We start from the raw sequence: 13973 nt of genomic DNA, 5'->3' as shown, positions 1-13973 counted from the left end.
GTGACATCACAGTCGCTCCGGGCTCAGATAATGACCAATCATGGCTCAGCTTCAGCGAACAGGTGAGCTGTGATTGGTTGTTACCTGAGCCCTGAGCAACTGTGATGTCATTTTCAGTCGACAGAAAGTGACGAAATGGCCGCCCCCGGCGATGGCTCGAAGCGGTTGGATTAACTGTTATTCCACAAATGCAACATTTATCAGAATGCCTTGTTTCAACTAGTGGGCCTGCATAGAATATATTCTTGAAAAAAAAAATGTTTGGGTTGACTTCCACTTTAAAGCTCTTTGTCTCTTCAGTGTGCGAGTGCTGTGTTTACTTGCACAATGACAGATGCAATCTGTGCCTGTATCAGCTTCTCAGGTCAATCTATTTGTCATTACTCTATCCAAACAATGTCATCTTGCCTGGGACACACACACACACGTCTATTTTTAGCAAATGATCAGATAAAGCAAATATCTGTTCTCGCCGCTTCAAAATTCACGCCATTCGATTTTCATGTCCTTATAAGTTTACGCCGCATTTTCCTCCAGCCACTCTCGGTCTCTCTCTTTGCTATTATTCACTTTGCACGTGTGATTTACTTTCTATTAGGGGATTAAAAATCAATTATGTAGGAAGCCAAGCGTAGGTGTGATTATAGCCGCGCATGACGGCGCCATTCATCACAGGACCACCCTTCTCTCTCGCCGCCGGTGACACACCGGCACGCCTATCATCGAGCATGAACTCTGCCCTAACTTTTGCACTTGATAAACATCTCCCACGACATAATACAGAAAGGATAACTAATGCCAAAAAGTAGGCATTACACAAAAGTAGGCAGACATTACGTACTGCACGGTCTTACAGGGAATTTCTTAACATCCACTCCCGTTGATTAAAGCCAATTATGGCAGCTATAGAGTAATTTGCTGCGACTCAGATAACACAGTTAAGAGGCTTAACAAGGTCGACTCTAAATGGTCTCAGCGAATACCTTTTACTATTAGCTGTCGTGATTGACTTGTAGTCTTGCAATGTATCCTTTCATTCATATCTGAATCACTTTAACTATAAACTAGACAAACATTATACACTAAAAGGTTCGTAGGAGGGAGTATGAAAAGATGTATTTCCCAAAAATGAAACAAAATCCGCTCGTCAGAGGTGACCCGTGTGTCCTTCGGTGACCGAGCTGAACCGGCAAAACTCATGAATACAGTTCATTTCTCGTTGCAATTACATTTGAGACACTGAAAGAAGAAGAAAAAAAATCAGGGGGTATTAATATATTTTAAAGATCTGGAGCGTCATCTTGACATGTTACTAGGTCAGCCGTCAATGACATCTTGAAAGGAAGACAATCTTTCATTTTACTGGAATGGGTAGTATATATATATATATATATATATATATATATATATATATATATATATATATATATATATATATATATATATATATATATATTTTTTTTTTTTAATTTATTTAAATCAAATCATTGGCAGTGTGGTGTGTCCTTTGGTTCTCCTGTTGATTTGATAAAACTCATAACGGTAGTAGGTATCTCAAGTTTCTAACAAAACCAATACTTGTATATGAATATAATGTAAAGTTCTGGACACTGTAGCAAAACATTCTCATTTGTTCAAATAGTATATATATATATTTTTCTTTTTACCCTTCGATTTCTCTTGTCTCGCAGAGAAATGTCAATGCCGAGGATGCCGACATTACAAACGAGTTGCAGGACCGAGTCTCAGCACTCAGGAGGCTTTTGCACAGGGGATGAGGACTAAACTAAACTCCATTCGAGCTCCATCATCCTTGTCTCTCTAAGGTACACAAAAGAAACAAAGATTTTTGGTTTTCATGCTTGGGTTCATATAGATCTGGCCCCTGACTTCTTGGTGAGAGCCAAAGCAAGAAGAATGCACCATGCTCAGCGTGCCTAATAATCTTCCGTGTCCTGCTCCCTGAAATCTCTGCAGTATTCTATAAATATTGTGTTGTCTGCCCTCTGGATGTTTTCTGCTACATCTTCTTTTCACACAAAACAGTATGCTACATTTCTTCTCCCTATCTCAACATTACTTATTCAATATTGCTGCCTGTAGACATCAATTAAACTTGTGTAGTCCATTCCGCACATTCAGTTAATATTATTGTATCGTTTTACTTTCCTACTGGGCTTGATACAGAAAAATATCGAGACGAGAATATGTCGGACAATTTAGCATCGCTTAACGTGATAAAAGATTAAGTCGGAGTCCATAACTACAAAGCAGTAAAAAATGCATCTCATCTCAATCTTGCAGTGCTCAACGTTTGGAAAAAAGAACTAGCAAAGGCTTGTTTTAGGCCAACATATTTTATATCAATAAACTGTGATACATCAACAGTGCAGAAGCATACTCAACGTTTGTCTGTACTTTGTCTTGATGCATACAGACATTCACCATTCCTTTCAAGTCTGTCAGATTTGGGACTTTTGCAGAAAGGCACGTCTGTTTACTCTGAATAGTTCAAAGATAATTTACCTGGATTAGAGGAGCCATTTGTGCCTGCCATCCCAAATTGCTTTGGAGGTGTCTCAATAAATACTGAGCAGGCTGTATGGCAGGCAGCGCAATGGAAATGCACTAAGATGTTTGCTTTAAAGGGAAGCTTAATACCTCTGTTTACATCAATGACTTACTTGGTTCAAAGTGTTGACCCCCTATTCATGCCTGGAAACTCTTCTGAGACAACGGCACTCGCGTTCAAGTTCAAGAGATAAACTCAACGGCCGCTGAGGTAGGTACACGTGCGGAATAAAGCGATGCAATACATGAGATCTACGGCAAGGTTTTGACGTAAGTGTCGCAATTTGCCAAGTCAAAATTTGCATTTCGTGCCACATATGAATACATTGAAAAGCAAAACTGCGAGTGGGGGCGTAAAAATGTCACAAAGCTATTTTGTCGACGGCGCGGGAAGACGGCAAAAGTGTGGCCACCGAATTTGGAACTAGGACAGGCCAAAATTTCAAAGCATACTACATTTCGGTCAAACAGGCCTGCCGTGACTGCTGGGAACACAGACTAAATGTGCCTAAAGACATCATCAGAACGCATATACAGTCATCCCTCGTTTATTGCGGTTAAGGGGGGGCAGAACCCCCGGCGATGGGTGAAAAACCGTGAAGTAGAGGTTGACTTATTGTTATTATTATTATTATTATTATTCTATCTTTAAATTTTTATATTAAATGTATTTTAAAGTTTTATTTTGAGGGGATTTACATCTCTTTTCCGCCGTTGCAAACCCCTGGACATGGTTCCTACCCTTTTAATGCGTGCGATGATGCGCAGCCAATCAGCTCACGTGATGGATCCACTTGTGCTCTCATTGGTCGATCTCACGCCGGGAACCAATCATGTACCTTTAACGAGTGCCCGCAGGTATGTACGAAACCTCCGATTGAGGCTCTTCATTTGCTCTGCAGGCACAAACTTAAAAACAGAAAATAAAATAGTACTCATTTAAAGCAGCCCCGAGTTTGTTCAATTTAGGGCACGGATTCGTTACTGCGATGTATTAGAATGTGACTTGTGTTCTTATCATCTGGTGTGGTGTGGGTAGGGATTTCATTTGGCTGCACAATGCCGCTCCCTCATGAAAAGCATTGTTTGAAGTCTACCTAGTCAGTTTGAGACAGTTCTTGCCATGGGGCGAGAGTTTTCTTGTGAGGGAAGAAGCAGCACAAAACATGCCCAAGGTGAGTGTATTGATTTTGAAAAAGGCTTAATCTGGTGGGATTCAAAAACATGCCGGAATGAAGAAAAAAACCAAAAAAAAACTCCCTATTCTTCTTCAACTTGCAACCACCAACACAGCTGCTGTGAATCTAATCCTGAGGACACATCTACTGTTTGTCTGTTTGGAGGCTTACATGATATTCACTATTACCACAACTGTTCCTGGTCAATCCAAACAATGACATCACATTTAATAGAGACCTTATCAGATGGTAACGGCTCAATTTTCAAGAGCCCTTCAGTGTAGAACTATCCGCTAAACTTTAGCGCAATTATGTGACGGCTCAGGGAGTGGCAATTACAATTAGTTTTACCAAAAATCAAAAGTACGCAGCTTCACTTTAACCCTCCAAAAAAGTAAGTAACTCCAGGTTATTTTGGGCATTGAGAGAGACTAATAATAACATTAATCTGTACTTGCCTGTTCTGTGAAACTTTTAGTAGTGGATGTAGGTCAACACTGAATCACTGGGAAATGATTTGTGAAGAACCCAATCAAACACCTTTGGGATGAGCTATAACAGAGATAGTGAGCCATGAGACCCTCTTTTAGGTCCAGTGTCAGTGGTGCTTCAAATCCTGCAGAAATCTTTTCCCAGAAGAATGGTAGATAGCCACCGAGGAGGAACAGTTGTGGCAACTGAGGCGGAGAACATTCTGAATATAATTTGTGGCTGCCATCTTTGCTGAAATTAGATCTGGGAAGCGTGGACCTGAGCGGCCATATCCAGATTGTTTTACAACTGCTGCAAACAAGACAATAAACATTCTGTTTGAGAGCTATGACATAATATATAAATATATATATACATGACATCAATTTGGGATACAGATTTGAACGTATTCACATTTTATTTCCATTTTTTGTCACACGCGCTAAACTATTCACCCCCAAAAGTTTGGGTGAGGATTTTGTAAAAATCTGGCTGTACTGTTGATGAACCTTTCTGTACCTTTCTGTTTGAGCCAGGGGATCTGCAATCTGCTGATGCTGCATGCACCCAGGGATGCGCACAGCCTTCTTGCTATGTCAGACTCATATTTTTTATGTATACAGTAGATACTCACGGAGGTATGGCAGCGTGTATGCACACAACAACACACACGGCAGAGGCTGAAAAAGCAACGCCGGGTGGCTTGGTGTAAAGAATGCATCCAATATTTTGGAGAAGTGTCCTCAGGAATAAATAGAGAAAGGTAGACTCTGAGTATGGAAACATCAATACTGCAAAAGCTAGAAAACTCTTGCTAAGTATATTTGTCTTATTTGAAGACTAACGCGGTGGGCCCTGTTTTCGTGCTCAGCGCAAGTCTAGCGCAAAGCGCAGTCCAACTGTTCGCATGGGTCTTTCTTTTGGTATTTTGGTAGACAAGGCACACCTGGACAAGACACGCGTGGCTGGAGAGAGCTGATTGGTTGACACAAGGAACAGGGCCGACGAGAACAGGTTGAGAGGAAGACGTAACAAGTTGACAAGACACGGAAAAGGGCCGCAGGAAAATGAACGTACAGTAGCATGAAAAAAAAAACCTCATTCTAAATCAAAACAAAGGCAACAAAAACGCAGATCATGACATTTACAATATTTTTGATGGTACATTAGCATATCATAGACCTGTGGGCTTCCTTTTCTTGCCTTGCCCGTGTAAAAACATCCATTAGAACCAATGCATTGAGTAGGCAATTCCTCAACATCTGAGGCATACCAAGTCACTCACAATGCAGATATGAAGTCATCAAATCATGGACTGTATCAATTTTGATGAGTTTACCATTTGTTTCCAATTGAGAGAAGTCTACGCCTCGCTGAGTAGTTGATAGAGTAGCACTCCGTTTGCTTCAGAAGACAGAAGGGGGTACAAATCTTTATTTATGTTTTTGGTGAAAGAAAAACACAGAAGAGGGAATGCTTTACACTTTAGCTCCAGCACCACTGTGACCCAAAAGGGCTTTTTCCGCACCTGTTTTGCTCGCTACGCAGCAACAAACGTATCACTTTGGCGTTCATCAATGTTGAACTCACATCGCGGTGTTTTTACTCCGAGGTGCAGATGTCTCGCTTTTATTTTCACTGCAACCTTTACAGACCTGCATTCCATTAATTTGCCTCTCGGACAAGCAAAGTTTCGACAGGTCACACATTCACCTTCTTTGTCTCCTCCGGTCTGCTTGTTATTCTTCTGACTGTAGTTTTATCCAACACTGCTGGGCCTCAAAACATCCACCCCTACTGAATACATAAATTGTAGGTGCACAAATATTCCCTTACTCTTCTCTGCCACTGACCCACAGAGAAGGCAAAGGGTGGATGGAGGGTATACCGTATTTTCCAAGGAGATGAAGCAGGAGTTATTTGTTCTAATTTGTCTATAGTTGCAATATTTTCTCACCGTCTGCGGAGAGCATTCATCTTGACCGGGCTTCAGCTGCTCTGGTGTGGCGTGATTGATGTTTTCTCTCGTCTATAAATATCTTTGTGTGTGTGGGGGGGGGGGGGGGGGGATCGTAAGGGTGTCTGTCAAGCTTGGTTAATTTTGCCCTCTTAACTCCGAAGCTATATGCATATAAGTCCACTCGCACCAATATATCCTGTAGCCACGTGTGGGGACATAAAAAACGAGTACTTTCAGAGAGCGGGTGTTGGAGGTGGTTGAAAAGAAAAGGGAATGAAGAAGAGGAAGGAGTGGGCCTGGTTTGGAAGGATGTTTTTACAGCTGTCAAGGTGATGAATTAGGTGCTCATAATGAATCTTTATTTAAATGTAACATTAGCATCTTTGGACCGTTAGACCCAGCCTTCTTTAGCAGACCATGTCAGGGCTAGACCAAAACGTATTTTATTTCATCCCCAAGGAGAAATGCGGTCCGCCCCTTAGTCATTGAGATTTGGCGGCTCGGTCAAGTGGACATCGCTCGCGACTTGCTTGTTTGTCCCCAAGACATTACTGTGTTATGCTTAAAACGTACATCTAACATCCTATGCGGCATGTCTGTGGGTTGTGCGTACAGGATGATGAAAAGCTCGGATGCAGTTTGCACATGTCGCAGCGACGTCAATTTGACTAGGCCTGGGAAATCTGATTGAAGTCACTAATAGTGCCGTGGTTTACGTCCCGGCAGACTGGGTCAGTTGCCACTCAGTGACTATGTCAATGCTTGTCTGTCTGTAGATGTGCCCTGTGATTGACTGGCGACAACCAGCTGGGATATCCTCACTAAACAAGATTAGACGCTCAGGGTTCTTTTTTTGTGGTCGGCCGGAATTCTGCAAAGCATTGTGACTCTACGCAGAGGCAGGTTGGATTCAGTGTTTTCACCGCCAAGCGCAGGCTGTCGTATCTGCAAGAGGTACGGCAGAATATCGAGTTCCAGGCTTTTCTGGCACATCTCACATCTGGATAAAACTCTGAAAAGCTACTTCTTGAAAATGTGAGTCATTCACTTGCTGTTTTTGCAGTTGCCACATTTTTAAGTCTTGCCAGCGGTTTGTATTTTTTCAGTGCTTCAAGGTTTGCAATAGATGTACATGGTTGCTGTTAAAATTTTAAAGAAGCACTGGGCAAGAATTTGACCTTAATAATTTTTTTTCACAACTCTTTTGATGAAACATTGACTTACAAGTCGTTGAATGGGATTTTGGCATGCCCTGGGGGGATCCGTATCGTTTTTACTGGCACTAAACCACTTTGAGGAGGATGGGAGAAACCCTGGCACACCAAAAAATACAAATGTCCAGAATTGCTTTACGTCATACTCACTTCCTCCTTTCGCTATAAGGACGGACATCTAAGTGCTATTACTGGTGTCATGGCAGAAGCCCCGAAACAAACAAAAAAACAAAAGTATTGTTTGAACAAAATGAGATTCATTACCTCATCGCTATTCTCGTGTCACACAGCCACTGGAAATAGAAATGTAATTCAGTCCAACTTGCATGCCAGTGAGAGCTCAGGATTTCACGACACTACGCGCTGGCGCGCGCGGGAATTGTGGTTGACGTTTGTCAAAACATTACCGCTTTTGTCCACATGGCGCCGCCAGAATCAACAAAAACTGACATATGACACGGTGTCAGTTTTGTCGAAACACCCATTTCGACAATCCTTGTGTTACGGTGAAATGGAGTGCTGCGTATTTAGCTGAATGAATTCTCCACATCCATTGTCTCAGTGAGGACAAACTCTCTTCCATTCTTCATTCTGTCAAAACACCCAACTTTTTAGTTCCGTGCAAGCTTTAACGTGAGAATGGGGTGACAGATTTATCTCGGCCCAATCAAATCTCTAAAAACTACCAGCAGCTGACCTGAGCGGCGAAGAGAAATAAAAGTCCCAATGAATATTACAGCCCCGCCGAGTTTGTCGTCCTCTGCAGCTCAAGGCCTGATGTTATTAGTGCTCACAATAAGAACGTTCCCATATGCTTCTGTCCACAAATGTTATGATTGGGGCGTAACATGTTATGACTGCACCTTCCCAAACTGCGATTCGGGTCAAGTGAGGGACAGTTCATTGGATCGGTAAAGAGAGCCAGAGAAGCATGATTACCGACTGTACATTGACAAGACTCCAAATTGATCTGAAGTTCACTTTGCTTGAGAGCCAGGAATGTAATTGAATGCTGGCTTTCTATTTAACTCTCTGGTCTAATCTTTCGAAAGCTGGAAGGGAAATCCACTTCTTTTGTCTCTTCATTAATCCCTGACGATTGTCTTAATAGAATAATTGTGCATTTGGAAAAAAAATAAAATAATCATATTCTTCTACGGCCTACCTGACATTAAACCTCATTTCCTGTTCTCCTCTTGGTGAAACATATAACACTTGTAGAACAACGAAATAAGAGCAGGGTTCAGCGACAGGATGTGCAGCGGTTTGTGCCGAAGATGGAAAAAAAAAAGACACAAACAACAATTCTTTCCATTTCCCCCTTCATCCATTGTGTTTTGCTACAAATAGAAACACCCGTCCAAGAGGCACTCATCACTTCTAAACTCCAAACAATTTCACCGCCATTTCCAAAAGGTGCTTTGCACTGATGTCCAAGTGCAATGTGAGAATTATTATACCCCTTGTGGTGAAAGCATCCACCAATCCATATAAAAAAAAAAAAAATTGGGTATAACTCATGTCCGCTGTTCAAACACTGTATATCATTATGTGATATGAATCTCTATTCTGGTACCCTTGAATTGCCTCTAAATCCTCAAGACAACACACACAAGGCAAAACAAAAATTAGATTTTAAGTGAATGTACCACAACACACAAACACACACAAAAAATAACTTACAAGTGTGTGTGTGTATATATATATATATATATATATATATATATATATATATATATATATATATATACACATGTAAGTTATTTTTTTAATTAATTGGATAAGAAATAAGAATACATGCGTGCTTGTTTTTTCAATAATAAAAAGGCTATCTCTTTGAATATCCTAATAATATCGACATCACAATATTCAACACCCATATCGCATATGGCATCTTTTTCCCAATCTTGTTCAGCCCTAATATACTGTAGCCTCTAATCTCATGCCAAACTGATCCAATATGAAGATGAATGTCCATCATCAATATGATATTGATCTTTAATGTTGAATAAACTAATGATGTTGTTTTTGTTGTTGTTTGTGATTAGATCCTTTTCAAGCTGTCTTTAAATTTACATCCATGTCTTTGCTTTAATTTGAAGAGCCTTTTCAAATGTGGTTGATTGATTGGTCATCTTAGTTTCACTTCACTGAGTTTGATAGGCAATTGGGGGAGATAAACATGCCAGACTGGAGTGTGATTAATGGTCATAGTGCTACTTGTCTAATGCAAACCAGAAAATAGCTAGGCCAGAAGTACGTTTAAAGCCATTTTTGACATATTTCCAGCCACTTTGTCTGACATCAGAATAGAGAAGGAGGCTTTGGATATTAAGCGAGTATTCCGCACTGGTGAGAACAGCAAAGTGGCACATTTTGACGTCGAAGCCATTACTTAATACATACCCCTGAATTTGTATTCACTCTGTGTGAAGGGCAACATTTTTTGACCTTGGTTTCGATGCATGCTAATTTATACAAATGTAAGCATTTCTTTCCTACTTGATGCACAGTAGAAGGAGTTTCTTATAGCCTCTTCTTAGGGGGGAAGGTCCTTCTCTGAAAACCCAAATACCCCCCCTCAATCCCCCGAGAACAGGGAATGTGTCGAGATGAAATGGGAAGCGATTTTTAGAAAGTGAAATGGAAGCTTTAGTTTGGTCTGCCTCTTCACTTAAATCCTTGCAAATTTGGCGTAGGGATGGGGAATTTTCAATGAAAATAGAAACTATATACGTATATATATATATTATAAATAAATTATACATTTCTTACAATAAAGAATTAGGCACGGAGAGGGTAGAAAAATGGTAATATATTTGGAGGGATAAACAGAGGGGAAAAATGTAGATAGCGGCTTCCTCATCCAAGCTAATTCCTTGCCGTGCAAATTTACCAACGTCTTTGTGCTTAATTGATTCGCATAGAGGATGGTAATCTGTGTTCTGTGATAAGAAGGTGGTTTCAGTGCCGTTTTGTTTGATATGAAAATAGAATATCAATCCAAGTGTTTCACGCAAAGGACAAAAGTAAACGAATTACCACAAGTAACCAGCCAGCTGAACCGAATCCAATTATTATTCATTTTCCTTCTGCATAGTAATAAAGTGCATGTGAAATCCCCAAGTGAATATGAATTAGCGGCGTTTCTAGCGTTTCGAGGTTAATGACATGAAGAGCTGTATACTTGATGACTAAGTGCTCTTGCAATCAAACCCTTCAGGCATATGGCGCAATTGCTGGTAAGACGCATGAGAAATGTCATGCGAGGTTCTGAAGAGTTGCACTCACTAGCTGTTGGTTTTCTACAAAATACTGCTGTCACAGGAAGCAAACAAGATGAACAGAACATCTTTTCAATTTTCCTCACCCTCCACACAAAGGCATTACTTTGCTGGTTTAAAAGAAGCATTTTTCTCCCGTCAGGGTTCAACAGACATCGGACTTTTCAAAATATTTTTGGGGTCAAATGAATAGACTTGTGTGGCCTGCCTGCACATAGAGCAATTTGGACAAAAAAAAAAAAATGCAGTTGGCGACTCTTTGCTGCGCACCGAGCAAATCACACGCATACAAAGTACCGACCCACTGCACTGCCACCCTGTATCAAGTTTTTGAGGTTTCACATTATATTGAGCTGTATTATTTTTAACACAAAAAAATGGGCCAATTGTCTGGGAAGAAGCAGATCGCAACAAAGAAGAGAAAAATGGCAAGAATAAGGAGAGAATGATAGAAGAAAGAACACAGACTCTCCTCGCTTTCTTCACACACATACATTAATTCCATTATAAATACTGCTATTATTGTAAAACACAATATACAGTTCCCGTCTATCGATCCATCTATATATTGATCTATCGATCGGTCTATCCATCGATCAGTGGCGCAGCTAGACTTTTATCCTCGGGTCGGCCAAGGCTATATCGCAAAAACTTAGAAACACGTTATCAGCAAACAACGTCCATTTTTATACCGAATAAAATTCACACACGCACGCACATACATATGCACGAATGCACACACAAACAGAGTTGCTGATTTCATTGTTGATTGAGCGCCAAACGGCCATGCAAAAGATTTATCGCTGTTGTCGCGCTTTGTTTTTTGTTGTAGAGACTGTAGCTAATAAAAGAACATCAGTCAGCCAGTCATAATAGTTTTCCTTCTAATGAGCTGATTCTGTTGTCAGTGCGGCACCGTTTTTTTGTCCTCACAAAAACGCCACTGTCAAGTACCTAATAACACCCAACTTTGAAACCGTGGCTGTAAAAAAAAAAAACACAGACCGTAGGAGGTTGCTGCACTTATTATGGACTAAATGACAATGTTTGTGGACTGTTGTGTCATTTCAATCACCCCAAATTCCCTCCACGCACGCATGCACAGCCTAACTCATTAGCCTTATCTCTGTGGGCCAACTGTTGATTGAAGGGCCTGTACTCCAAGTAACATCTCTGAAGGCTGACATTTTACACAAGTCTCCATCTTTGTCACATTGTATTTTAATGAGTATGCTGTTTTTGTTTTCATTTCTGCTAGCTCTCGTTTTCATCGGAGAATGATGGCTTTAATTCAAAAAGTAAGACGGTACACAATGCGTACACCCATCGAAATGATTCATGAGGCTGAAATCATGCATGTTTCTTCCCCCCAAAATTCCAGCTGTGTAACATATCTGAATGAGGCGCCACATTTTTTTTTTTTTTTTTCACGAAAAAATACCCCTACACGTTGATGGCATTACTTGTTAAGTAAAGTTTGCGGCTACCCATTTCGAGCAGCAACCCGGTATATTTTTCCACCCATAATGCAGCTGCAATCTGCCAAGCTGCTAAGAGATGTCACGCTGGGTCACATGCGTGGCGCTATTTCCATTCCCCAACACACCAGGCCGTGCAGGTTGTTTAGCATTTCACCCGCGGGGGCTGTTGTGTTGCCTCGCAGCCGAGCACAAGGGTGCTTAGGGATGTCATCTCCTCAGAGTTAATTGCCGTGCCCTTCTCTTAACGAAACAAGTGCAGGAAATAAATAACTAATGCGCCTCTTAGTTTGCTCATTAGCTAACTCCAAATTCCCCGCTACGCAACTTTTCTCACCTCGCCGCTTCGCTCCGTCTCACTTAACTTTGGCGCAACGCAAACAGGCATGCCTCATTCATCTTCGTCATCAATTCACATTCGTGGGTCAGCCTGCCTCTTGGCTGGCATGATCACAAGTGAGAGTTCACGCTCAACATTGCAATTGGCGTGCATAGCAAGTGAACAGGGCAATGTTATGTATTTAGTGCCAATTCACAGAAGACATGATCTCAAGGCTATTTGCATGTTGAGTATGTATAAAAGGAAACCAACTGAGAGCAAGCATTTGATTTGCTTTACTTTTGCGGCGCTATTACTCAGAGCTGGGCATTTGACTAAAATTTCCCGGTCCGTTGATCGCCTTCCGCCGTCCGTCCATCCGTCTTTTTGTCCGGCAAGTCGTAATTGCCTACAGGCTGGTCCGCCTATCATCTAAGATGGTTTTCTGTTTGAGTTTCTGTCCCACTTGCGCCTTTGCTCAGTCTGTCCTTTAAAAAAAAAAAAAAAAAAAAAAATTCTCATCCTCCATCCCCAAAATGGGCGTTCGTCCATCTCGGATGGAATGCCCATCTCTGCCAACTCCAAAGGCAAAGCGTCCTTGGAAAAACTTGAGCTTTGGGTTATCCAAGCACTGCATTTCTGTTCTCCATTAGTGACCTATGACTGAGATCAATCCATCATGAGATCCATACGGCTCGCGAGTCTTACTAGATCAAATGAGCCATCCGATGCCACTTTGATTATCGTCACCCATTTCTTTATGGATCTATACGCTTGTACAACCATTTAGCTGGATTCTTATACCGTGACAGCAAGTTTCCCAAACAAAAATGTCAACCTACTATCACAAAAGCGACGCTAAAAGTATCTTTAAGTGATTTGAATACAATAGCTTCATTGTTATCGTAACATCAACTTCTTTTGCTACGCCTTTTCCCACTGCAGGATTGTCTGCCCTGGTCGTTATCCCCCAGGAACTCCTGTTTTCAGCATCCTCTTCAGTGTGAAGTGGAGCAAATCCTGACGTGATCTTTCCAAAATCTAACAAAAAATAACAAAGAGTGCGTAAAGAAGACAAGGTACGCAAAACCTTCCTACATTCATCTGTCACATTGCACAAAGCCTTAAAATAGTGTGATGCATTACCGGCATTAGTTAGTTTATTGCTTCGTTCAGTGTATGTATGATTACATGCTGAAGTACATTTGAATGCAAAAATCTTCACTAATTGGCATGTATACAGTACTTTCTAAAGGCATACACTTTAGTGCAATATAGTACAGTGCTTTTTTGTTTGCTTTTCGGAAGTCACTGAGAAAAGTCATTGAGTAAAGTCATTGAAATGTATGGGCACAGCCAAGTAGCTTCGCAAAGCCGATGGATTCCAGGAATGGATGGAAACCAATGTTTCATTAAAAAAAAAAAAAAAAAAAAAAAAAAAGTATACTTTTCATCTACTCCATATCAAGAGCGAGAAAAAATCTCACAATTTACCAGT

General features: G+C 41.0%; 1 long non-coding RNA gene across 2 annotated transcripts in view; it reads left to right on the top strand.

Annotated features, from left to right (window-relative positions):
• The window catches only part of LOC147141259 (uncharacterized), a 139813-nt gene that overhangs the window by 96486 nt on the left and 29354 nt on the right, over window positions 1-13973 (top strand). For both annotated transcript variants that reach the window (XR_015088454.1, XR_015088453.1), the window contains 2 exons: window positions 1692-1826; window positions 13421-13554. This is a non-coding gene — a long non-coding RNA (uncharacterized LOC147141259). The remainder of the gene's footprint in view (window positions 1-1691; window positions 1827-13420; window positions 13555-13973) is intronic.

This window comes from Filicampus tigris, chromosome 10 (assembly GCF_054856515.1).
Source record: "Filicampus tigris isolate MCC_2025a chromosome 10, RoL_Ftig_1.0, whole genome shotgun sequence".
NCBI lineage: Eukaryota > Metazoa > Chordata > Actinopteri > Syngnathiformes > Syngnathidae > Filicampus > Filicampus tigris.
Note: the sequence above shows the minus strand (reverse complement) of the source record. Positions and strands in the feature narration are given on the sequence as shown.